We start from the raw sequence: 26,896 nt of genomic DNA on the forward strand, positions 1-26,896 counted from the left end.
CTCCAAAAATATTGGTGAGAAAAAAGTTTTAGCCCTCATATGAAGAAGATAAAAACTTGTTCCATTTTTTCCAGAAACACAGTTATAATACAAATATAAAATGGGGTAAAGACAAAACCCAAGTCCTCTATATAAGCTGGTGAATTTTGTATTATTATTATCACATTAGTCAGGGTTCCCCAGGAAGGCACAATCCGTCGGATTTATGTAGATAGACAGATGAGAGAAGATTCATTAGGGAAACTGGTTCACATAATTATTGAGGCTGAGAAAGTCCACAATAGGCTGTCTCCAAGTTGGGGAACTAGGAAAGCTGGTAGCATTGCTCAGTCCATGTCCAAAGGGCTCAGAATCAGTTCAGCCAATGGTGTAACTCTCATTCTGAGGCCAAAGGCCTGAGACCCTGAAGTTCTGATGTCAAAGACAAGAGAAGGATGTTTCAGCTTCAGAAGGAGATAATTCACCTTTCCTCTTCCTTTTTGTTCTATCTGGGCTCTCAAGTAATTGGATGGTGCCTTTATTAGTCCATTTTTGTATTGCTATGAAGAAGTACCTGAGGCTGAGCAATTTATAAAGAACAAAGAGGTTTAATGGGCTGACAGTTCCACATGGCTGGATGGGCCTCACAATCATGACGGAAGGGGAAGCAAAGATGTCTTTCTTCACATGGCAACAGCAAGAAGTGCTAAGTCAAAGGGGAAAAGCCCCTTATAAAACCATCAGATCATGAGAACAGCATGGCAGTAACCACCACCATGATTCAATCGTCCCCCAGCGGGTCCCTCCCACAACATGTAAGGATTATAGGAGCTACAATTCAAGATGAGATCTGGGTGGGGACACAGTCAAACCATATCAGTGCCCATCCATATTGGGTCAGAGTGGATCTTCCTTATCTCAGTGTCTTCCAGAAACACCCTCACACTTATGCCCAGAAACTGTGCTTTACCAGCTATGTTAGTATCTCTTAATCCAATGAAGCAGACATCTAAAATTAACCATCAGAATATTTATGCCTGATTCGTGGCTAAAATTTCAGGATGAAAGATATGAGATCTCTATTTGTGTTTGTATGTCTATTAATGTATGTTTTGTATATTTGATTTTTCTTAACTCTGGATAGCATTGCAAATTTCATTTATAAAATCCTCTAAAAGTGCTCTATTCTAACTTGGCTTGGAAAAAAATCATTTATAAATAAATATTCCCAAACTCCTAGAAATATAGGAACCGATCCAAATGTTTTTCAGGTTAATGTGATTTGGATAAAACTTAAATAAAATAAATTTAATATTTTTTGTGTAATAAAACAACTATGTCTTCAGAGTTATCACTATTAAATATAAAACAAACAAGTTTTTTTTTTCCTTGAGATGTAGTCTCTCTCTGTCACCCAGGCTGGAGTGCAGTGGTGCGATCTTGGCTCACTGCAAGCTCCGCCTCCCAGATTTATGCCATTCTCCTGCCTCAGCCTCCCGAGTAACTGGGGCTACAGGTGCTCACCACTACATCCAGCTAATTTTTTTTGTATTTTTTTTAGTAGAGACAGGGTTCCACAGTGTTAGCCAGTATGGTCTTGATCTCCTGACCTTGTGATCCACCTGCCTCAGCCTCCCAAAGTGCTGGGATTACAAGAGCGAGCCACCGTGCCTGGCCCCTATAACAACTCTTGATGTCTGAGTGGGTTCCCACACAGTCATCTGTTGTAAGACTTTCTGATTCCTTTTTTTCCTTTGGTCATTATGAATAGGGCTTCTGTACATAATTGCATGGTAGCTTTTGTTTGGAAATAATATCAAAGTAGCGGTCAAAATACTTTACGAATATGATTTTTGCATTGTAAGGTGAGACTTGTTTAGCTTTGGGAAAAACTGCCCAACTACTAATAGGGGAGGAAAAATAATTTTCTCTCTACCTTTACGGAATTCTTAGATGGGACCCTCTGTAACAAATTACAGATTAAAATGAGAAAAAAGTAGACGAGTTTAAAAACATGTATACCTTATGGATACATGGGAGATATCAGGGAAAAATGAGTAAATCCCCAGTAGGTGGCTTTCAATTCAAGTGTAAATGCTATCTTCAACTTAAAGAAAGAAGATTTGAGGCTCAGTAGTGGGGACATAGCAAGCAAAAGCACAGTAGACAAGGGTAAGTTTTCTTATACAGTCTTAACTCCATGCGTTCTCTGTTGATAAGACTCTTTTAATGATTTAGTTATCCTCTTCTTGGTTAGTGCTGAGAGAGAGAGAGAGAGAGAGAGAGAGATCTTTTAAACGGGGATTTCCTTTATAGATGTAAATTTTCCTTACACAAGGGTAACTTCTCTGTTTTCAGAACTTCCTTTTTTAGCATTTTTTCAAAGTAATCAGCTCAGAATAATTCTTATGCCAAAAGGGACATATTTTGGGGTGGCATATTCTGGTCTTACACACTGTCTTCTACCAGCAATGAAAAGAGTTCTTGTTTTTCCTCCAGCAATTTGTCATTTTTTTAGAGTTTAGCTGTTCTAACAGATACAGACCAACTGTGCTATCTCATTGTGGTTTTCAGTTATCTACTATGTTGAGCATCTTTTTGTATGTTTACTTACCATCTGTAGATTGTCTTTGGTGAGGTGTCCAGATCTGTGTGCATTTTTAATTGGGCTGTTTAACTTACTGTTTAGTTTTAAGAATTTTGTATGTATTTTGAATACAAATTCTTTCTCGGATCTGTATTTTGCAAATTTTTTTTCAATATGTGGCTTGTCTTTTTGTTCCCTTAACAAGGTCTTTCCCAGAGTATAAACTTTAAATATTAATAAATCCACATTGTCATTTCTTCTGTGTATATAAACCTTTGGTGTCATTTGTTAAAATTCATTACCAAATCCGAAGGCACATAGCTTTTCTTCCATAGTTTCTTCTAGAAATTGTATAGTTTTGCATTTTTAGTATAAGGATGATTTTGAGTGATTATTTGTGTAAGTTGTAAAGTTTTCATCTATGTGCATATCATTTCCTTTGGTTTCCCATTAATCTTTCCCTCACTATTTTTGGGAAAGACACAGGATAGTGGGCTCTGTTAGAGCACATAGATAGCTAGACATGAACAGGAGGGGGAGCTCCTGGAAAAGGGAAAGTCTGGGAAGGCTCACCTAGAGGGACCACCAAAAATTCACATATTAGTGGCATCTCTAATGCTGGAGTGGATGGGCACTTGTCAATTGTGGGTTGGAGGGAGAAGAGGTACCTATGCATAAAGAAACACCCTACAACTCCTCTTAAGATGCCCCAGTCATCATTCACTCTGCAGTAATAATGTCACAATACTGCTGGCTACATGCTGATAAGGACAAAGGGGACATTCTTAAAAGAAACCTGGCACCATAAGTACAGATTAGGGCAGAGAAGGACATTCAAAAGAGATAGGCACAGTAGATACAAATGTGACTGCTGTCAGCCTGCCTGGGATGGCGGGAAGGAGCCTGGTGCCAGAGTGAGTTCGGATTGATCACCACACATGTGCCTCAACCAACAGTGAGGAGGTCCCACAAGCCTAAGTGGGGCAAGTTGGGGACCTAAGGCAGTAGCAGAAAAACCAGACAAAGAAAACAGGTGGAGACTTGAGACAGAGGCAGGAATGTGAAGAAGTCCAAAATAAAATTCCCTGCACAGGACTCTTAGACTTCTTTCCTGCACGATCAGCCTACTCCTTCCTATTTTTCTACAATAAGCTCTTCACACTGTATTTTTTTCAATGAAGTTATCTGCCATCTTTGTATTGCCTCTTGGTGAAAATACTTCTTCCAAGTTAGACAAGAACCGGGACATCAGCTCTCCCCAGTAATAGCTCCGTTTCAGTTTGAATTTCCAGAACTGATGGCGCTTAATAACTGGCGCTCCAACGTTAAGTGGTGCAGAAGGTGGCCAGTAGGGGGCGCCAGCCATCACACCTGGAGCAAGAGGGCCCTGCATAGTCCCCATCTGCCTGCAGGTGTTGTGCTGCGACGACACTGCCAGCAAGAGGGACCGGCAGTGTCCCCAGCTGCCAGCAGGGGGCGTACGACGACTACATTGTGAGCAAGTGGATCCTGCAGTGTACTTAGCTGCCAGCAGGTGGCGCACGGGCACCACACCATGAGCAAGAGGACCCTGCAGCGTCCTGGTTGGCAGCAGGGGGCGTGCTGCCACCACACTGTGAGCAAGAGGATCCTGTAGTACCCCCAGCGGCCAGAAGGGGGCGTGCCCCCACTACAAGGCAAGCAAGAGGGCCCGGCAGTGTCCCCAGCTGCCAGCTGCGGAGCCAGCCGCCACTTCACTTGGAGCAAGAGGGCCAGGCAGTGTCCCCAGCTGCCAGCATCGGGAGTGCTGCCACTACACTGTGAGCAAGAGAGCCCTGCCACGTCCCCAACTGCCAACAGGTGGCGTGCCATCACTATACTGCGAGCAAGAGGGCCCTGCAGTGCCCCGGCGCCAGCAGGGGGCGCTGGCCACCACTGCAAGAAAGAGGGCCCTGCAGTTGCTGTAGTCGCCAGCAAGGGGCGCACTGGCACAGCACTGTGAGCAAGAGGGCCCTGTAGTGCGCGGCTGCAAGCAGAGGTCACCGGAGCCCGGCTTTTCAGATTACTGATGTTTCGCCCGTCTCCGCCGCTCCCCTCTAAGCATGCGTCTCTGCGCCTGCGCCGCGACCCTCCCCCCCTCCCCCCCACCGCGCAGGCGTGCGACTCTGCGCTTGCGCCGTGCTGGCCTGCGACTCTGCGCTGGCCTGCGCCGCGCCTGGCGCGCGACTCTGGGCCTGCGCCGCGCCAGCCTGCGACTCTGCGCCTGCGCCGGCCTGCGCCTCGCCTGGCGTGCGACTCTGTGCCTGCGCCTCGCCGGCCTCTGACTCTGCGCCTGCGTCGGCCTGCGCCCGCGCCTGGCGTGTGACTCTGCGCCAGCGCCGGTGCTGTACGTTTGTGAGGGCGGAGCTGAATTCTCCTCAGCCCAGACGCTGAGAGCATCGCGAGGGCGGAGCTGTGTTGTCCTCTGCACAGACCTCGGGGGTACCGTGAAGACAGAGCAGCGTTCTACCCTGCCCAGACCCTGGCGTGGGGGGCACCGCGAGGGCGGAGCTGCGTTGTGCTCAGCACAGACGTTGGCGGCACCGCCTCGCTTTGGGACAACTCGGGGCCGCATCCACAGTGAATAAAATACTTCCTGTTTCTAGCCCTGAATAACGAAGGTCAGAGACTACTTAGAATGGTTCAGTGTGGAAAACGGGAAACCGAAATCCCCTCTGAATCCTGCGCACAGAGGTTCTCTCCACCCAAGGGTTAGGGTTAGGATTTTAGGGTTAGGGTTTTAGGGCTAGGGCGAGGGCGAGGGTGAGGGTTAGAGGGTTAGAGGTTAGGGGTTAGGGTCAGGGTCAGTTTCGGAGTCGGGGTCGGGTTAGGGGTTAGGGTTGGGGTTGGGTTAAGGTTAGGGTTTGGTTCCATGTTAGGATTAAGATTCGAGTTAGGGTTCGGGTTCTGTTTTGGGTTAGGTTTAGGGTTAGGGTTCATGTTCGGGTTAGGGTTCAAGCCGTTCTCTTGCCTCAGCCTCCCGAGTAGCTGGGGTTATAGGCACCCACCAACATGCCCAGCTAATTTTTTTATTTTTGGTAGCGACAGGGTTTCACCATGTTTCCCAGGCTTCTCTCGAACTCCTGACATCAAGTAATCCACCTGCCTCCGCCTCCCAAAGTGCTGGGATTACAGGCATGAGCCACTGTGCCCAGCCTTCACTTTCTTCTCTGAGTCAGAGATCTCTAGCAAGATAGCCTTTTCACAACTTTTATTGCAACGGAAGTATTTCAGAACTTTATCAGGTTAAACTGTTAAGGGTATGTCTGTTTTTCTATGATACACTGAATTTAGGAATATATGACTCAGTAATGAAAGTTGATCCGGCATCACTCTTGGCATTTGAGTTCCTAGATGGAGAAGGGTCTGTTTTTCTGGCATGATCATATCTTACAGGATGCAGCACCCCAAGAGGACCCTAGCAATTGGGAGAATTTTGTTTACATGACACTAAACCCCAAATAACCTTAAATTCTAAATAAAAGTTCCAAGGGTAATTTGTATAAGGGTCTTGTTTTTTGTTTTTTGTTTTGAGATGGAGTCTCACTCTGTCACCCAGGCTGAAGTGCTGTGGCATGATCTTGGCTCACTGCAACCTCCACCTCCCGAGTTCAAGTGATTCTCCTGCCTTAGCCTCCAAAGTAACTGAAATTATAGGTGCCTGCCACTATGCCCAGCTAATTTTTTGTATTTTTAGTAGAGACGGGGTTTCACCGTGTTGGCCAGGTTGGTCTCAAACTCCTGACCTCGTGATTTGCCCGTCCCAGCCTCCCAAAGTGCTGGGATTACAGGCGTGAGCCACTGCACCCAGCCAGTGCCTTGTTTTTAAAGAAAATAAATTATATGACAGGTTTGTTTCATATACATCTATATATATAAACTATACTCGTGAACATTTTACTCAACATTTAAAAATCTTTAAGACCTTTCAATACATAAATCTTACATAACAAAATCTAGCAAAAGTGTATAAAATCTAAACACATTTCTAAAAGAAAGGGTGAGGCTTTCAGGGTGGCTATGCTGTGTTGGATATGGGCAGTGTTCTCTCTCTCTTGTGGTTCTGCTTATATGGCAGTTCCAGCTCACAAGAGCCCTCGGAGCCTGTCTGTTGGCCTGCATCCTGTGGCATTTGGCAAGTGAGATCTGTTTAATATAAGGTGTCCATAAAGCCAAGATTATGATATCTAAAAATAATCAACACTAATTCCCCAGAAATTTTGTCTTTTTTGACCAAGCCACTGGTGCAATGTGGAGTCACTGCATTATATGCAAAAAGAATAATGCCCTCACTCCAGAGTCTGAACCAGAACTGACCCTTGGTGGTGATTCCCCCTTTATTCTAGGAGGTGTTAACATTAGCTATGGCAATGTAAAAACGGTGTTTCTGGACCTCCCGGGTTCACGCCATTCCCCTACCTCAGCTTCCCGAGTAGCTGGGACTACAGGCGCCCGCCACCTCGTCCGGCTGGTTTTTTTGTATTTTTTTAGTAGAGACGGGGTTTCACCGTGTTAGCCAGGATGGTCTCGATCTCCTGACCTCGTGATCCGACCGTCTTGGCCTCCCAAAGTGCTAGGATTACAGGCTTGAGCCACCGCGCCTGGCCTTGCTTATTTCTTTTATAATAACTAAGTCATATAAATTGAGCTCACAAAAATATTTATATTAATAAAATTATAATTTATCATTTGTAATGTTTGAGTTTTTCTTGTACATTTATATATAGCAAGAAAAACAGTTTTTACTTTTAAAAATGGTTTTTAAAAAATCAGAGCAAGCCTAAACCCCTTCATTTTATAAATACAATAACCTGAGGCTCTTCATTGCTGGTGACTCACACAGGCACACACTCAGCATTGCTGGATGTCAGCTCAGGATCCAGAATGCATTTGAACAATTCATGCTAAATTAATAAATGCACTTTAATATAGGCCCATATTAATCCCAAAATAACTAAACCTGTGGAATTTGTAAAATAAGATGTTTATGAATGAGGACATGGCATTTTGACTTAGTTGTGATTCCCCCCTTTCTGAAAGCAGAATCTACAGTCTATTTTCCCATTGCTAGATTTCAGAGGAGAGCCTGGTGTCACTTACAGCAGACATTGCAGATGCCTCAGCATTTCGGATGAAGACGGTAAAGACCTTCTTTGTTTCAAAAAAACCTTTTTTTCCAGGGGAGAAAACACAGGTTGGATCTAAACTCAATCCTCCTGTTGAAATATTTTAATGACACTGAAAGAGGTTGTTGCATTTGGCAGGTGCAGGTGGAGCTGTGCAGTCCTGCACTGAAGCCCTGCAGTCCTGACTTCTGAGTGGAGCTAGAGGAGAATTATATTAATGTGTTTGCACTACTTGCTCAATTGTAAAGCATAACAAATATATTTAAGGCATGTTTTTAAAATGAGAATAAAATAGTTTAACAATGTTTATACACCTATTTTAGTTATTACATTCTCTAATCTATTTTTATCCTCACAACCATGGAAGCGCTCCACCATCTCCATTTCAGAAAGTAGACAGTAACTGAACAACACTATCTTCTTTTAAAAAACATTTATTTCATTATGAAAGTTTATGGTTTATGTAATTAATACCTTTTTGTGGTCTGCATTCAATGGGTGTGGGCATCTGCACACTGTCGTGGGTCCACTATTGTGATATCGCACACAGTGGTCTCACTGCCCTAAACAGCCAAGGCTCTCTGCCCATCCATCCTTTCCTGTTCCCAACCCCTGTCAACCACTGATTATTTTGCTATCTATGTAATTTTCCCTTTTCCAAAATGTCACATAATGCCCACAGCAATGAATGCGAGTTTCTTTTGCTCCACATCCTCACCAGCATTTGTTGTTTTTGGTCTTGTGGATTTTGTCCATTCTAATAGGTATGTAGTGGTATCTTACTGTTGTCTTAATTGGCAATTCCTAATAAGACATTATACAGAGCATCTTTTCATATACTTAATTTCCATCTGCATAAATGTTCAGCTTTTACCCATTTTTAATTGGATTGTTTGTTTTCTTATTGAGTTTTAAGAGTTCTTTGCATATTTCAGATATGAATCCTTAGATATAGTTTGCAAATATTTTCTCACAGTCTCTGGTTTGTCTTTTTATTCTCTTAACAGTATCTTTCACAAAACTAAAGTTTTTTTATGTTAAAGTTCAAGTTCCCAATATTTTTCTTCGTGAATAATGCTTTTGGTGTTGTATCTAAAAGAATCACCAAATCCGAGGTTATCTAGAGTTTTTCCTTATGTTATCTTCTAGGAGTTTGAAAATTTTGCATTTCATATATTGATCTAATCTCTACTTTGCATTAACTTTTGTAAAAGGTGTAACGTCTGTTTATAGATTCTTTTTTTTTTTTTTTTTTTTGCACATGGATGTCCATTTGTTCCAGCATCATTTGTTAAAAAGACTCTCCTCTCTCCATTGAATTGCCTTTGCTCCTTTGTCAGAGATCAGCTGGCTGTATTTCAGTCTGTTTCTGGGCTCTCTGTTTTGTTTCTCTGACGTATGTGTATATGTCTTCTGTTTTGCCTTCAGTTTAAAAAAATGTAATTGCTACCTCAATTTGCTTATGAATTCTCATTTGTAAACAGAAGAGCGTAAATTAATGCCTGAGTATATTTTAGGGTAGATGTTGCCTTGAATACAATGAGCAGAATGAGTTATAATTTTAAAGTGAATATAAAAATTTGACCATAGTGGTAACAGATTTGCGAACTAGTGATATCAATGACAGAGTCCATTGCAATATTGCTTCATCCTTTGGCTCAGCTCTGCTTCACACCAGGTAACTACCAATCCCTTTTGTGATTAGTTCAAGGATTTCTGTGGGGTGGAAAGTAGAAATACGATATCAGTGGAGGGAGAGAAGGCAGTTTCCCAGACTGCGAGCAGTCAGATCTCCAGTGGGTCCCAACACTGCTCTGTGGCAATATCTAGAGGGTGATGGAAACAGAGACAGGGTGCAAATGAGGTGGGTGCTGGCCCTAGGGTTCCCAGTGTTTCCTGGTTCCCATGGTCCATAAGACGTCTGAAATGAGACCTTCCGGGCTTTGGGGGGCCCCTGAGGAATTGGAAAATGAGGAAGTGAGCAGTGACAATCTAGACTGATTATTAGAGGTACGTCTCTCATTTTTCAGTAACCAAGGAGCCTTTGATTAGTAGTGAAATTGTGGCACCCCAACAATGGTGGAGTGGAATATCCTGCTACTCTGGAGGGGTGATGGCTCAGGGTCAAGACTGAACTAATTAGAAAAAGAAATGCACTCCAGGAATATCAAGTCCAAAACGAAGCTCTTCAAACCATCTGGGAAGAGAAAACAGCATGACAAGGAAAGGTATATTTGTCTGATCCCAGGAATCAATATAAACATCCATGATAACCCCACCTATTTTTTAAATATATGATTTGGATGAAACAAGAGAAAGAGACTGATTGTTGCTGAGTCCCTGCTGCAGTCCCGACACAGCTGGAGATGCCCTGCTCCCCTGCTCCCCTGCTCCCCCGCTCCCCCGCTCCCCCGCTCCCCCGCTCTCCTGCTCTCCTGCTCTCTTTATTTTGTTGATGCTCATGAGGACCCTGATGTCTGAGGAAGAAGGTTCCCGTCCAGCTCTGCCCCTGGTGTGTCACGTGCCGGCCTTGTCAACGCACAGGAGAACCTGACAGGGTGAGTGTTATAACCCCAATCATAGAAAAGGAAACGTCTCTAAAGTCTTTAGCATCTTGCCCGAGTTCGGACACTTAGCAGAGGCCTGAGTTTAGATGCAGCCCCGTCTTGCTCTTTGACAGCCTCAGCACCACGTGCCCTGGGTGACCCACGCAGAGTCACTGACAACCCTCTTGGTTGGCTCATGGCACAGCGTGGAGCGAAATGGCCCACTGACTTTTCCAGACACTTTGACAATTCGTGATATAGTTTATGCGGTCACTCCCAGTGAGTTCTATTGTTCAGTTTAATAGAATACCTAATTCTGTGTTTATTATGAATAAAGGGAGATTTCTTGTGGTTTGTAAGAATATGAAGGATATCTATTTTGTATACAAGTTGGAAGTTCCAATACTATAGGAAGCATAAGTGCAGGTTATAATGATGGGTCTTTTATAAGACTGAATTCACATCAAACTGAATCAGTAACTCCGGCTGTATGAACGGGGTGAGACATTAAACATTTAATGAAAAGAATTCCTTTCTTACGTTACAGCAAGGACTAAATATGTCTAATTATCATTCCCGCTAAGAAGATGTATTGTGATATTTGCAGTTAATCACTCATTCAGTTCCAAGGGTATTTATTAATTGTCTGCTCTGGGCATAACAACAATTGGAAGCAGTATGTTCACATGAAAAAAAACTTACCTGAGGCTCTAAGTCACAACTTTCCATGACCAGCACACATTTCTGATTTGAAATACATATCTAAAGCTTCAAATGCATAAATAGATATCCCAATCTAGAACTAAGTTAATAGTTGCTTAGAATTAATTGTTTAAATTATCCTGGGAACCAGAAAGATATGTCTACATGAAACAATAAAGGTTATATTAGAATTAATAAACTTTAGAAGACCATTTTAATCTTAATATATAAGCATACTACCTAGGCACACTGTTTAAATACATCTGCAACCTACTATTTTTAGATTTAGGTAAATCATTAATCCTTAAATTTGGAAGATTTCAGCGTTAGAGCTCTAGACTATGAAACTTGGAAGTTTTTCTAAAATTTTTCAGTTTTTATCCAGAAATACATATTTTCCTGGCACTGAGAACTGCAAGAAATTTCACTTGGAGTCTCCAAATAGTCAGCCATGTGTGATGTCAACATCAGTGTAATAGATACTATCACAAACATCCTGTGACTTTTATTTTTTTTTTATACTTTAAGTTCTGGGATACATGAGCAGAACGTGCAGGTTTGTTACACAGGTATACACGTGCCATGGTGGTTTGCTACACCTGTCAACCTGTCATCTATGTTAGGTATTTCTCCTAATGCCATCCTTCCCCTAGGCCCCGACCCTGCAACAGGCCCCCATGTGTGATGTTCCCCTCCCTGTGTCCATGTGTTCTCATTGTTCAACTCCCACTTATGAGTGAGAACATGCGGTGTTTGCTTTTCTGTTCCTGTGTTAGTTTGCCAAGAATGATGGTTTCCAGCTTCATCATGTCCCTGCAAAGGACATGAACTCATCTTTTTTTATGACTGCATAGTATTCCATGATGTATATGTGCCACATTTTCTTTATTCAGTCTATCATTGATGGGCATTTGGGTTGGTTCCCAGTCTTTGCTATTGTGAATAGTGCTGCAGTAAACATACGTGTGCATGTGTCTTTATAGTAGAATGATTTATAACCCTTTGGGTATATACCCAGTAATGGGATTGCTGGAGCAAATGGTATTTCTGGTTCTAGATCCTTGAGGAATTGCCACACTGTCTTCCACAATGGTTGAACTAATTTACAGTCTCACCAACAGTGTAAAAGTGTTCCTATTTCTCCACATCCTCTCCAGCATCTGTTTCCTGACTTTTTAACGATCGCCATTCTAACTAACATGAGTTGGTATCTCATGGTGGTTTTGATTTGCATTTCTCTAATGACCAGTAATGATGAGCCTTTGTTCATATGTTTCTTGGCCACATAAATGTCTTCTTTTGAGAAGTGTCTGTTCATATCCTTCACCCACTTCTTGATGGTTTTTTTTTTTCTCCTTGTAAATTTGTTTAAGTTCCTTGTAGATTGTGGATATTAGCCCTTTGTCTGATGGATAGATTGCAAACATTTTCTCCCATTCTGTAGGTTTCCTGTTCACTCTGATGAGAGTTTCTTTTGCTGTGCACAAGCTCTTTCGTTTAATTAGATCCCATTTGTAAATTTTGGCTTTTGTTGTCGTTGCTTTTGGCGTTTTAGTCATGAAGTCTTTGGCCATGCCTATGTCCTGAATGATATTGCCTAGGTTTTCTTCTAGGGTTTTTATGGTTTTAGGTCTTATGTTTAAGTCTTTAATCCATCTTGAGTTAATTTTTGTATAAGGTGTAAGGAAGGGGTCTAGTTTCAGTTTTCTGCATATGGCTAGCCAGTTTTCCCAACACCATTTATTAAATAGGAAATCCTTTCCCCATTGCTTGTTTTTGTCAGGGTAGTCAGGCATCTTAAACTTTAAAATTTAAGAACTTGCATTTTTTTTAAAGTAACTGGCAACTGACAATCATTTAAAAATCCATAACCTAAAAAAATAATAATTCCTCCTAAGTTTTCAACCAAGAGAAGTAAAAATCTGTTGACACAAAGGTCTGAATATAAGTATTCATAACAACTTTCTTCTTAATAGCCAAATATTTTTAAAATAGTCTATCACTGAAGAGTAGATAAGCTGTAATATATTCCTACAACGGTTACTGCCCAACATAAGAATGACATATACACTGGAAATCACATGGACGTATCTCAAAGGCATTAGAATATATGAAAGAAACTAGGTATAAGAGAATATTCTATATGATTCCATTTATATCAAATACTTCTTTTTTGAGATAACATCTCACTCTGTCACCAAGGCTGGAGTGCAGTGATGTGATCACAGATCACCGCAGCCTTGACCTCCCAGGCTCAGGTGATTCTTCAGCCTCCTGAGTATCTGGGACCAAAGGGGTTGGGACCAAAGGGGTGTGCCACCACACCTGGCTAATTTGTGTGTGTGTGTGTGTGTGTGTGTGTGTTTTAAGAGATGGGGTTTTGCCATGTTGCCCAGGCTGGTCTCAAGTTCCTGGGCTCAAGTGATCCCCGCTTCTCAATCTAGTGCTAGGATTACAGACCTGAGTCATTGCATGTGGCCTGTATCATATTCTAAGACAAACAAAACTAGAGTGAAAGAAAGCAACTGCCGGAAGCTGTGGTGTGGGGCAGGGGTCACTGACTACAGCAGCATGCAAGAGAAATTTGGGGGTAATGAAATGTATTTTAATGGTACTGTTGTGTACATGACTATATGTATATTTGTCAAAATGCATTGATTTGTACACTTAAAATTACTAAATTTTGTTATATGTAAATTAAACTCAATTAGATAATAAAAAATAAACTTTTGATCCTGAAAAAATACCTACCTACATACAAACTACCCTGAAACAAACTACTTTTTCAGAATTTCTAATTTAAATATTCAGAAATATGAATGATGATGATGAATTTTAACAAGGCTTACATAATTCAATTCTGTTTTGGATCATGTCTGAGAGGCATATTAGCTGCTGGACTTATTTGGATTTCCTTTCCTCCTTTGCATATGTAAAAATAAGAGGTTGAGACAGAAACAAGATATGTAATTTATGTACAATGAAACTTTCTACTGCCCAGGAGATGAGGCTTTCTATTGTCCAATGAATTGTGCCTGGCAGCACAATTCACTGCTTCACAATTCATCGTTCTTTTTACCCTCAGAGCATCCTTGAAATGATTGACTCAACCATGAGGGAAACACTGTAAATATTCTCAGATGCAAAGTCACAGTACCACCTTCACAGAACACCTGCAGGTGCAAGTAACTAAAAATCTAGCTCAATTTTACTTTAAATACAAGGGAATTTATTGACTCAGGTGGGTAGTTCAGAAGGAGGCCAGGCTTCAGTGTGAATCTGAGCACAGAAGCTCATGGATGCTACCAGGACTCAGTCTCTTCCCAATTTTCTGCTCTGCCTTCAGTGAAGTCAGAATAATTCTGCATGTGGCAAAATCTCCAGGAACAATTTATGAGGTTGCATTCTTCACCAAAGAGGGAGCATGAACAAGCACACCCTTGTTCCTAACAACCTAGCGCAACTTGTATTTGACTCTAATTGGAACAACTCAGACCCCGCCCATCCCAAAGTCCATTAGGGGGACCAAGGGAGTGCTTTGTGGCACCTGGCATGAGCCTCAGTTATGCACTCACTTTGGAACCAGTAACTGTGACACAGGGTGAGACAGTGCTGGTTAAGTCAACCGGGACCCACCCCATGTTTCAAACCACGTGACTGAATAATTCAGGGCTCTGTTGGGAAGGAGAAAGGGGGATGCTTCTTAAATAGCACCCACCACTCAACTACAATTTAATTTGACAGGAACCCGGAGGCCCTGCCATAGAAATCTCTCACAGTTGCTTGGAATGAGAGCACTCAATACAAAAATCCTATGGTAGCAACCCTATGGCCTCAAGGGCGCCACGTAGTTGGTGTGGAGGGTGGGGCAAGGAGGGTGGGGAAGGGCTCAGGGTCTTCTGAAGATGAAGCCAAAGAACAGATGGCACTGACTTAGCAGAGTGGAAAATGTTTAACCCCAAGAGATTCCTACAGAGGCAGCTAAGCCACACCACAGACTCCTAGAAGGGCTTGTGTTAGGGTTCCCAAGTGTCTAGGTAAGCTGAGGAGATGGTGAGGCAGACACAGAGGGTCGGTTCAAAGCACATTGGGAAGACTGATCCCAAGACCCCTCAGTCCACACTGGCAGTCAAATGCTCCTCCCTGACATCAGAAAAAGAAACAATTTATTTTCTTCAGATACTGAAACAGAACTTTTCTAAGCTCCAGGACACTGGATAATGCTGCTTATGCAAAGACAGTATTTAGTTAAAGCCAATTTACTGAGCAGGGAGATCAGCGGATTCTTTCTCCCTCTTGGCTCCCAGAATGCTGGGATCAGCTTGTAGTCTTAGGAGATTGGCGACCTCTTTTTGGAGAGGATCTGCAGATACCAACATTTTCAGGGTTTCCTCAGGTCCAGGAGTGCCAGGCTCCTGTGGACTCTTCCTTTGGGGAAGCAAAAGAAGACTCCATCTGTACACACAGAATGCATTAATTATATTTTCTTATTTTCTGTTTTCTTGACGCTCTAGCATCTAGTCTATACTGGGAAAAGATTGTCTTTCCCAGGACCAGCCAATTAAACTACCAATTCAGAACCCATACTCCTAACCACCTACTTTATCTAGCTCTGATACTGTAGGAGACAATACCGCCCTTCCTTAATCACCACAGGGTGAGGTACTAGACAACTAGAAATGGCCCCTATGCCCCAGAGCCTGCTGAAGCTATTAACGCTGGGCAGCCTAAGCCTGCCTGCCCTGCCTGCCCTTGCTGTCCCACAGAGACTACAGCAGAGGATCCTGCCCGTGCCTTCCCCTCTCCTGCCTCTGCCTGGGGCGTCCCTGTGCCTCCTATTTCTAGGGATCTTTGAGTTTGAATGGGACAGTCACTTCCATGTCTCCAGGTCTTAACATCCCTGGTTAAAACAAATTTGAGTACATTTTAAAACATAAGGCTTCCAATGTAATCTTTAAAACCCTTATATGGACAATTTTAAACATATATGTAAATAAACATGAATATAACCAACCCCTGTATATCTATAACCCTTCAGAACAACAAGAAACACATGGGCAATTCTGTTGTATTATGGCTAAAAGGTAGCCATGGACACGAAATGAAGACAAGAAGTCTTTGGAATAAGTGATCCCATCACAATGAATCAATTTTCCATTGGAACATATTTTTACAAAGTCACTGTTTTGAAAATATTTAGCCATGAATTGAAACAGAGTCTGTAAGGTTTTTTTTCCCGGTCTAAGGCGAACAGCATTTTAGAGAATGAACCAGGACACAACTACAGCACAAGAAAAAAGTATGATAATTAAGTTTACACATATGTGTGACTACTCTAACAGAAAACATGTAAAGAGCATTTGTTTTGATTTATATATCAATCTGTACTGTTTAATTTTTTGTGTCATATGCTCTTATTTAAAAAAACAGGACTAGTTAACAGTGTCAATTACTAGTAATTCGTGGTATAAATAATTAAACAAAGAAGTATTCAAAAATTATAACTGTTTTCAATAAAGTTTTATTTTACATCATTTTTTTTTACTTACTCAGAAATTGCCCCCCCAAAAATGCAGAGATTTCCCATGTAGCTGCAACCTAGTTTCATCTCTTATTAACATCTTCTATCAGTGTGTCTCACATGGCTTATTAATATCTTACATAATTTGTCATAGTTAATGAACCAATACTGATAGACTATTATTAACTAAAGTTCATATTTCATTTGGATGCCCTTGGTTCTGTCTTACTCTGACCCAGGATCCCATCCAGGATCACGCATGACATGTGGTCATCACGTCCCTGTGGGCTCTTCCTGGCTGTGACAGTGTGTCAGGCTTTCCATGTCATGATGACCTTGATAGTACTGAGGAGGATTGGTCAGGAATTTTGTAGAATGTCCCCCATTGTCACTGCATGTTCTCAAGGTGAACTGTCACCTTTTATGTTCACTTGAATCATTTGGAAGAGCTACTGTTTGTCAGGTTTCTCCACTGTGAAGTTATTTTTCCTCCTTGCCCATACTGCATGTGTTCTTTTGGAGCAAGTCACTGTGCAGAGCCCACACTTACGGAGTGAGGAGTTGGCTCCACATTATTGATGGCTGAGTGTCTACATCAATTACTTGGAATTCTTTTGCAAAGGAGATTTCTATGCAACTCTGTTTTCTTATTCACCTGTGTATACAAATACAGACACCTAGATAATTACTTTCAGCTTTAATTATTATTCAACACTACAATTCATTCCTGTGTTGGCCATCAGTAGCTGTTTTTATTGGCTATTATTTTTCTTTGATATATTTTAATTTTTTTTAGTACTTACTTTCTGATACTTCAAGATTATCCCGACTCCTATATTTACTGTCCCAGTTCTAGTATCAGACATTTCTTCAAAGAGCCTCATTCCTTTCAGAATGGTAGGAAAACTTACATCTGGCTGCCGAATGAGCACATTGTTGAATGAGCACTTGTTCCTCATTAGCAATGCTAGGAAGTATATGTGTGTGTGTAACCTACCTATACACACCTAATTATAAAGTTTTCTATGTAGAACTGTGTGTATCTATATTAAACTAAACATAAGTTTACGTTCATGTCTCCACCTCTGATCTAATAGCACATGAATCATTCTAGCCTTCTCCCCTTGCTAATTTGTAACCTCCCACTTCAACAGTGAGAAACCTGGTTACTACCATCTGCGACTTATGTAAGTCATTGTTTTATTCCAGATACAGATACTGTGGTTTTACAATTGTTCACAATTGCTTCTGTTGGAAAGGATTTTATAAAATAGAATCCAGTGATGAAGTATAGTTTGTTTGCCTTCAGCATACGGATTCTATTAATTTTCAAAGTGACTTAGGTCAACACCATTTTCCCTACACCTTCAGTGAGTTTTTTCCTACATTTGTGTCTTAGTCTGTTTTGTGCTTCTGTAACAGAATACCTGAGGCTGGGTAATTTATAAATAAAAAAGGTCCTTTTGGCTCACAATACTGGTGGCTGGAATGTCTGAGATTGGGCAGTTGCATCTGGTGGAGTCTCAGTCTTTTTCACCTCATGGTGGAAAGTGGAAGGGGAGCAAGGGGTGCACCAGAGATCACATAGCAAGAACGAAAGCAAGAGGGAAGCCAAGGAACCCAGACTCTTGTTAACTACCTACTCCTGCAGGAATTAATCCATTCCTGTGAGAGCAGAACTCACTCATCCCCATGGAGAACATTAATCTATTCATGAGGGATCCGTCCCCATGACCCAAACAACTTCCACTAGGCCCCACTGCCCCACACTGCCACATTGGGGGTCAAATTTCAACACGAGTTTTTGCAGGGACAAACCACATCCAAACCACAGTAATTTGTAGCATAGTTAAATTATTTTTCACATGATGTATTCTGTCCTGGGATACTCCACATCCTGAGTAATTTTATTTAATTTGAATAGAGTTTGATTTACCCATTTGGTTGTAAAATTCTGCATATTTTGACCAGTGCATTGTGGTAGGTATCCCACTATTAAAGTATCATATGAAATGCTTGAAACCCCCACCCCATGGAGCCAATGGTTTCCCATCTGTGTAGTTTGCTTTCTGCAGTGTCTCATTAAATGAGGTCACACTGTGTGTATTCTCCTCAGACTGTCTTCTTCCACTTAGCAATGTGCATACAAGATTCACTCATGTCTTTGTGTGAGTTGATAGCTTGTTCCTTTCTATGGCTAAATAGTATTCCATTGCATGAATGTACCACAGTTTGGTTATGCATTTTGGGGAGCAAAACCTGCCTCTTCTAACTTTGTTCCAGAGTTGGAGACCTTCAAATTAACTGACAATAGATACATTAGTAGGAGAGACAATACTTGGCTTCTTATTCCACAAGTATTATTGTGGGACAAAATTCATCAGATGGCAGGATCCAGTTTACAAAGAGGTAAAAATAGCCCAAAAACAAGAAACAAGACTAGAATCTGATAACCCACAATAACTATAGCTTTCCTTAAAAAAAAATTTTTTTTCAAGACGGGGTCTGGCTCTGTCACCCAGGCTGGAGTGCAAAGGTGCAACAATCTCGGCTCACTGTAACCTCTACCTCCTTGGTGCAAGTGATCCTCCCTCCTCAGCCTCCTGATTAGCTGGGACTACAGGCACATATCATCGTGCCCATCTAATTTTTATATTTTTGGTAGAGATGGGGTTTCCAACATGTTGCCTAGGCTGATCTAGAACTCCTGGCCTCCCAAAGTGCTGGAATTATAGGCATGTGCCACCATGCCCGGCCAAGTTATAGTTTTCCATTGAAACATAAAGTTATTCTCTGTAGTAACCATCATTTTTGACCATAATCAAAGTAAGACTATTCTTGTTTTAAATTTAAGTATAGTTTTGTTAGATTTTGCTTGATTATTTACGTAAGTGCAGCAAGAACAGGAGACGACCACATAGGTGCTTTCAAGTTTCTTTGCTGGAAGTTTTCATACAGAATCTCAGATTTGACTTTTAAAGGCCTCATTCAGGCTAAAAGCCAAGCTAAGAACATACTATCAAATTTCAGCTGCAGTCCTTATAGCTTTGTGTGAATTCCTCTTTTCTTGAGGCCCCCCAAATATCCCTAAATTCCTGGGCCTACCAGGAAATGACCTTCTTTACTAACCTGTAAGGCTGTGAACCCTGTAACGTAAGTATCAGGCTGACTTTTCTCAGAGTGCTGTTGGGAACGAAGTTTTTGGTGTTCTAAAAAAAAAAAAAAGAATTAACATGGGAACAAATAATCTCTTAGCAAGGCGAGCTTTACTTTCTGCAGAAACGGTGCTACTCAATAGCTGTCCAGCCACAAGAGCACACCGAACAAAGGAGACAGAGTTACTTATAACCTGATATGTCTACCCTACTGCTGTGTCCAGTTACCATTGGCTGGAATAGGACCTCACATTTTACACTTTACCCAATTGGCTATTAGTTTAAAACTTTCTTAATTAGGTAAGGGGAATAGAACAAAGAAAGAAAAGGAAGTTGCCAGGGATAGTTAAGGAAGCATCTCCAAATAAGGAATGGCATACAGTATGGGCTGGGGCTTGTCTAGTTCTGTCCAGGCATGCCGGAGCAAGCTAGGACAACTGATTTGGAACACACACACACACACACACACACACACACACACACAAATAGTGGATAGCAATCTTATAGTAAGAAATTGTGACTTTTTACAATCTTTGAAGAAGAACTTTCCCATTTCTCACAGTGCTTTGTAAGCATTGTCTCCATAATAGTCAACCTTACTTCCTTAAAATTGCTGGTCATAACTGATCTTAGATACGCTTCTAAAATATGATGTTCCAGTAAAAATCTTGATAATATAACCAAATTTTCCAATTATGTCCTGTTATAAGGTGAACAGATTCTTACTGGACTTTTGCTAATAACTATATCATCATGAAAAAAAGAGTATTCAGTAAGAATTTCAAAATTCTGGAGAGATTAGGCAGGGAAAAAAATGTAAACGCTTCATTTCTGTTTACAAAAGTATAATCTACCAAATTGTTGTAAGTTACAGTTAAATTAAGAGAAAGAGATTTCTTAAATTCAGAAACTAGAACATTAAAGAACCAGCAATGCTCTAAAAAGCTATAAAATTATAATCAATTTTCATCAGTTCATTCAGTGCCACGTAATCAATTCCAGTCTTGCTGGATCTTGGGTTAGCAGTCTCATGACCCCATCAATTTCTCCACCAGGCTTCTGGAGATCTTCACTGAGTCAAGTGTATGGTCTTAAAGTTATTTAAGCAATATCATCAGAAGTCTTTAACCAGAGTACCTGTCATACTCTTTTCCATGAGTCTCAGAGGGAGTCCTGTATCGGAGATGAACATTCTGACCTGTAGCTGATCGCAGGAGCTTTCAGGAAAGCATCAGGGGGAAATAATATCTAAATGACAAAGAGTATGAAATGGCTGTGATTATACCACAGTTGACAAGGATATTTGATTTTTTCTGTGGCATACAACATTTATTTATTTATTTATTTATTTAGAAACAGAGTCTCGCTCTGTCACCCAGGCTTGAGTACAATGGCGTGATCTCAGCACACTGCAAGCTCCGCCTCCCAGGTTCACGCCATGCTCCTCCCTCAGCCTCCCGAGTAGCTGTGACTACAGGTGTCCGCCACCACGCCCAGCTAATTTTTTGTATTTTTAGTAGAGATGGGGTTTCACCGTGTCAGCCAGGATGGTCTTGATCTCCTGACCTTGTGATCCACCCACCTCGGCCTCCCAAAGTGCTGGGATTACAGGCATAAGCCACTGCACCCGGCACAACATTTAAAATAATAATTGGAATTATGACTCATAACTCTATACTGGCACATAGCATGGATAAGGAGGACATTGACAAATTTCCAGGAATTTTGTATAATTTCTGAAAACAACATTTTACTGATACAAATATAACACAGGGAAGGTTAGATATCTCTTTTTATTTGTATTTTTTGTAAGGTTTTCCTTATAAAAAATACATCCTACTTTACTTGTGAATCATGCCCTACTTTTCTTGCATGCTTTGCATAGAGTTGTTTCTAGTTATTCTATTGCTTCTAGTAGTTTTATTTACACATATTGATTATAATTTTAATACTTAGTAATCTTTTATTTTCCAGAGAAAACTAACAAGTAAACAGTTATAAACTGTCATATATTAGCATTCCATAGTAGGTTAGAAAATGTATGAGTATACCATCTCCCGACATCTACATGGATGTGTTTCCTCATCGTACAATTTCTCATTGTGGTAGACAAAAACATGTTTATTAATGGTCCAAAATATCTTTAGTCTCTCTGTAAAAATAAGAATCGAAAATTATATAAACTTTAATTATTTATGTTCAGTAATTAATGTTTTAGTATTGTATCTTATTTATAAATGGTCTAGATATTTAATGCAAATCTTTTACTTAGCTTAACTTTAAGGTTAAAAATTACCAAAAGTATTTTGGAAACTACTATTAAGCAGATTTACAGTAAACAAATTATTTTTGAAATAATGTTTTTCGCTTTTCACAAGATGGCACCGAAAGTGAAGAAGGAAGTTCCTGCCCCTCCTAAAGCCAAAGCCAAAGCCAAAGTTTAAAGGCCAAGAAGGCAGTGTTGAAAGGTGTCCACAGCAACATACAGAAAAGAAGATCCACATGTCATTCACCTTGAGGTGGCCCAAGACACTGCGACTCCGGAGGCAGCCCACATATCCTCGGAAGATCACCCCCAGGAGAAACAAGCTTGACCACTATGCTATCATCAAGTTTCCGCTGACCACTGAGTCGGCCATGAAGAAGATAGAAGAAAACAACATACTTGTGTTCATTGTGGATGTTAAAGCCAACAAGCACCAGATTAAACAGGCTGTGAAGAAGCTCTGGGACATGGATGTGACCACAGTCAACATCCTGATTCGACCTGATAAAGAGAAGAAAGCATATGTTCGACTCGCTCCTGATTATGATGCTTTGGATGTTGCAACAAAATTGGGATCATCTAAACCGAGTCCAACTGACTAACTCTAAATATATGTATATCTTTTCACCATAAAAAAGAAATAATGTTTTTCATAAGAATGACAACTTAATTAGAATCAAATTTAAAAGCTTTAAGATTTTACGTTTCTAGTAAGTATAATATTAGCTTATTTGAGTAGAACTCAAGCAGAATAGGAATTTATGTTTGTTTTATATTCGATAGTGGTAACTTTGAAGACATAGTTGTTTTATTACACCAAAAATATTATATTAACCTTATTTAATTAAGTTTTATCCAAATCGTGTTAACTTAAAAAACATTTGACCAGTTCCTATATTTCTAGGAGTCTGGTGAATATTTATTTATAAATGCTTATGTTTTTGCAAGCCAAGTTAGAATAGAACACTTTTAAAGAATTTTATAAATGAATTTTGCAACGCTAACCTGAGTTAAGAAAATATCACATATACATAACACACATTAATAGACATACAAACACAAATAGAGATTTCATAGCTTTCATCCTGAAATTTCAGGCATGAATCAGGCATAAATATTCTGATGGTTAATTTTAGACATCTACTTGATTGGATTAAGAGACACACAGCTGGTAAAACACAATTTCTGGGCATATGTGTGAGGGTATTTCCGGAAGACACTGAGATAACCCTGACCCAATGTAGATGGGCACAGATATGGTTTTGCTGTGTCCCCACTCAGATCTCATCTTGAATTGTAGTTCTTATAATTCCTACATGTCGTGGGAGGGACCCAGTTGGAGGTGATTGAATCATGGTGGTGGTTACTGCCATGCTGTTCTCATGATAGTGAGTGAGTTCTCATGATCTGATGTTTTTATAAGGAGCTTTTCCCATTTGGCTCAGCACTTCTCCTTGTTGCTGCCATGTGAAGAAGGACGTCTTTGCTTCCCCTTCCACCATGGTTGTGAGGCCCCTCCAGCCATGTGGAACTGTCAGCGCATTAAACCTCTTTGTTCTTTATAAATTGCTCAGACTCAGGTATTTCTTCATAGCAGTGTATAAATGGATGAATATAGGCACCATCCAATTGGTTGAGAACCCAGATAGAACAAAAAGGAAGAGGAAAGGGGAATTATCTCCTTCTGAAATGGAAACATCCTTCTTCTCCTGCCCTTGACATCAGAACTTTAGGGTCTCAGGCCTTTGGCCTCAGAATGAGAGTTACACCATTGGCTTCCCTCATTCTGAGTCCTTTTGACCTGGACTGAGCCATGCTACGCTTTCCTAGTTCTCCAACTTGGTGATAGGCTATCGTGGAACTTCTCAGCCTCCATAATTATGTGAACCCATTCCCCTAATGAGTCTTCTCTCATCTATCTATCTACATATATCACATTGATTCTGTCTTTCTGGAGAACCCTGACTAATGTGATTACAATAATACAAAATTTACTAGTTTATACAGAAGACTTGGTTTTTGTCTTTGCCCCATTTTTTATTTGTATTATAACTGTGTTTCTGGAAAACGGAACAAGTTTTTACCTTCTTCATATGAGGGCTAAAGCTTTTTTCTCGCTAATAATTTTGGAGATTTGTAAGATTTTCTTTTGTTTTGACATACAATCTTACAGAGGCTGAGAAATAATTTTTTTTTCTGTTTTATTTTTCAGCCCCAGGTGTTTGCTTTTGCAGATTCTTGAGCATGTTGAGAGCCTCCAAGGCATGGAGCAGGGTGCCTAAAGTTTCAGTGATTGTAGGGAGTTGAGAGACTCAAATGGGAAGGGAAAGATCTAAAAGGAGGCAGTTTGGAAGATAAAAATTTTCTCAAAGGAGCCATTTAAGTTCTAAATAATTCTTATTCTTAGTAAAGTCATGCAAACAGGAAAGGAAGTAGACAGAACTAGCTCCATATTGGTGGAACACATAGTCAGCAGAGGTTTGAGAAGGGAGAATTTAGTCAACTGAGAAGTTCCCATGAAAAGAGCAAGATCAAGATCACAGAGACACCATGAAACAAAAAGCCAGGAATAACTTCCAACCCAAGAGGAGAACACAGAGGCCTCAAAACCAAAGCTAGGATAAGAAACTTGTATCCCAAAAGTTACCTTCCAGACAAAGAAGCCTGAGATTCCAACCCAGCTTCACAAAGTACTCACTCAAAATGTTACTGAAACTGTAGGCTTTTCAATGACTTAGCCATGCATGCAAAAGGCATTCCTTAAGGTGGTACAGAAGATGGAGCCCCCCTATCCAAAGATAGCCAAGGAGAAAGAAAGACCCCTGTTGGCAGAGCCAGTGGGCAAAGGCAACAGAAAAGGAGACAAGAATCCTAATGGGATGAGATTCTTTCAGATTTAGGATCATACAAACTCCTGAGAATTGGCAGGTTGACAGCCATAAATGGGCTACCAACATTTCTACTCATTGGATTACAAGTTCTTCAGCATCCAAAATGATTAACAAAATGACAATTTCATAAATTTGGAAAGGAGACATTTCTTTATTTTTATGGTTTTTTTTTTTTTTTTTTTTTAGAGTTTCACTCTTGTTACCGAGGCTGGAGTGCAATGGTGCGATCTCGGCTCACTGCAACCTCCACCTTCTGGGTTCAAGCGATTCTCCTGCCTCAGCCTCCCAATTAGCTGGGATTACAGATGCCCACCACCAAGCCTGACTAATTTTTTGTATTTTTAGTAGAGACAGGGTTTTCTTCTATAGTTTCTTCTAGAAATTGTATAGTCTTGCATTTTTAGTGTAAGGATGATTTTGAGTGATTATTTGTGTAAGTTGTAAAGTTTTCATCTACATGTATATCATTTGCTATGGTTTCCAATTCATTGTTCCCTCACTATTTTTGGGAAAGACACAGGATAGTGGGCTCTGTTAGAGTAGATAGACAGCTAGACATGAACAGGAGGTTGAGCTCCTGGAAAAGGGAAATTCTGGGAAGGCTCACCTGGAGGGACCACCAAAAATTCACATATTAGTAGCATCTCTAATGCTGGAGTGGATGGGCACTTGTCAATTGCGGGTAGGAGGGAGAAGAGGTACCTATGCAGAAAGAAACACCCTACAACTCCTCTTAAGATGCCCCAGTCATCATTCACTCTGCAGTAAAAATGTCACAATATTGCTAGCTACATGCTGATAAGGACAAAGGGGACATTCACCCCCAGCGATGGGGCTCCCAGAAGCCAGGAGTGCGGGCCGGGGGTGGCGGCTGGGAGCCCGATCGCGGGGGGTGCCTGCACCCCCAGCGACGGGGCTCCCAGAAGCCAGGGGGGTGGGCCGGGGGTGGCGGCTGGGAGCCCGATCGCGGGGGATGCCTGCACCCCTGGCAATGGGGCTCCCAGAAGCCGGGGGGGCAGGCTGGGGGTGGCTGCTGGGAACCTGATCTGGATATTTGGAAGAGTATCACAAGGGGTTGTACAGTGTCTGTGATACTGAGATTAATATCAGTCTCTCGGCCTTGGAATATTGAGAAGGATGAAACAGGGTGAATGTCCACCCTGTGCCACATTGCGAGTAATATCAGCCTGTCCCCTCCATGGATATTAGGAACAATATCCCAGACTGGGTGTACGCCTCCTGCTGTACAGAGTGCAATATCATCCTCTCCCTCCCAGGATAGTAATTACAATATCACTGGGCGGGAGCACACAGCCTGCGAATTATTATCATCCTCTACCCCTCCGCATACTAGGAACACTATCTCAGAAGAGCTGTACCCTCAGTGCCATATTCGGACTAATAGCATAGGCTTCTTCCGGGAATATTAGGAGCAATATTACCGGGTAGCTATCCATTTATTGCTATGTTTGGAGTCATGTGATACTCTTCCCCGCTTTATATTCGGATCAGCATCACGTGGTGAGCGTACACCTACTGTGATATTAAAACTAAAATCCGGCCGGGCACGGTGGCTCAAGCCTGTAATCCCAGCACTTTGGGAGGCCGAGACGGGCGGATCACGAGGTCAGGAGATCGAGACCATCCTGGCTAATATGGGGAAACCCCGTCTTTACTAAAAAAATACAAAAAAATAGCCGGGCGAGGTGGCGGGCGCCTGTAGTCCCAGCTACTCGGGAGGCTGCTGAGGCAGGACAATGGCGTGAACCCGGGAGGTGGAGCTTGCAGTGAGCTGAGATCCGGCCACTGCACTCCAGCCTGGCCGACAGAGCGAGACTCCATCTCAAAAAAAAAAAAAAAAAAACTAAAATCCTGCTTTCCGTCCCTGGATATTAAGAACAGCATCACAAGTAGGTTTACATTTCCTGTGGAATGAGGAATAATAATATGATTATTAATCATCAATGATCGATTTTAATAATTATCAATGATACTAAAAATTCATAAGATACCATTATTAATTATGGATAATGATTTTCAATACATGATTATGCCTGCTTTCAATTAATTATTAATATTAATGTCATCAAATATTATTAGTTCCT

General features: G+C 41.2%; 1 long non-coding RNA gene across 4 annotated transcripts; it reads left to right on the forward strand.

Annotated features, from left to right (window-relative positions):
- Window positions 1-4,957: 4,957 nt before the first annotated feature.
- On the forward strand, window positions 4,958-22,141 carry LOC139355533 (uncharacterized). Of its 4 annotated transcripts, XR_011606315.1 has the most exons (4): window positions 4,958-5,205; window positions 7,656-9,938; window positions 10,177-10,268; window positions 22,013-22,141. It is a non-coding gene; the product is annotated as an uncharacterized lncRNA (long non-coding RNA). The 4 variants fall into 4 exon arrangements; XR_011606317.1 differs by lacking the exon at window positions 22,013-22,141 and having other exon boundaries at window positions 10,197-11,305; XR_011606318.1 differs by lacking the exons at window positions 10,177-10,268; window positions 22,013-22,141 and having other exon boundaries at window positions 7,656-9,388; window positions 9,741-10,136.
- Window positions 22,142-26,896: the final 4,755 nt, after the last annotated feature.

Source organism: Macaca nemestrina, chromosome 7 (genome assembly GCF_043159975.1).
Source record: "Macaca nemestrina isolate mMacNem1 chromosome 7, mMacNem.hap1, whole genome shotgun sequence".
Classification (NCBI taxonomy): domain Eukaryota; kingdom Metazoa; phylum Chordata; class Mammalia; order Primates; family Cercopithecidae; genus Macaca; species Macaca nemestrina.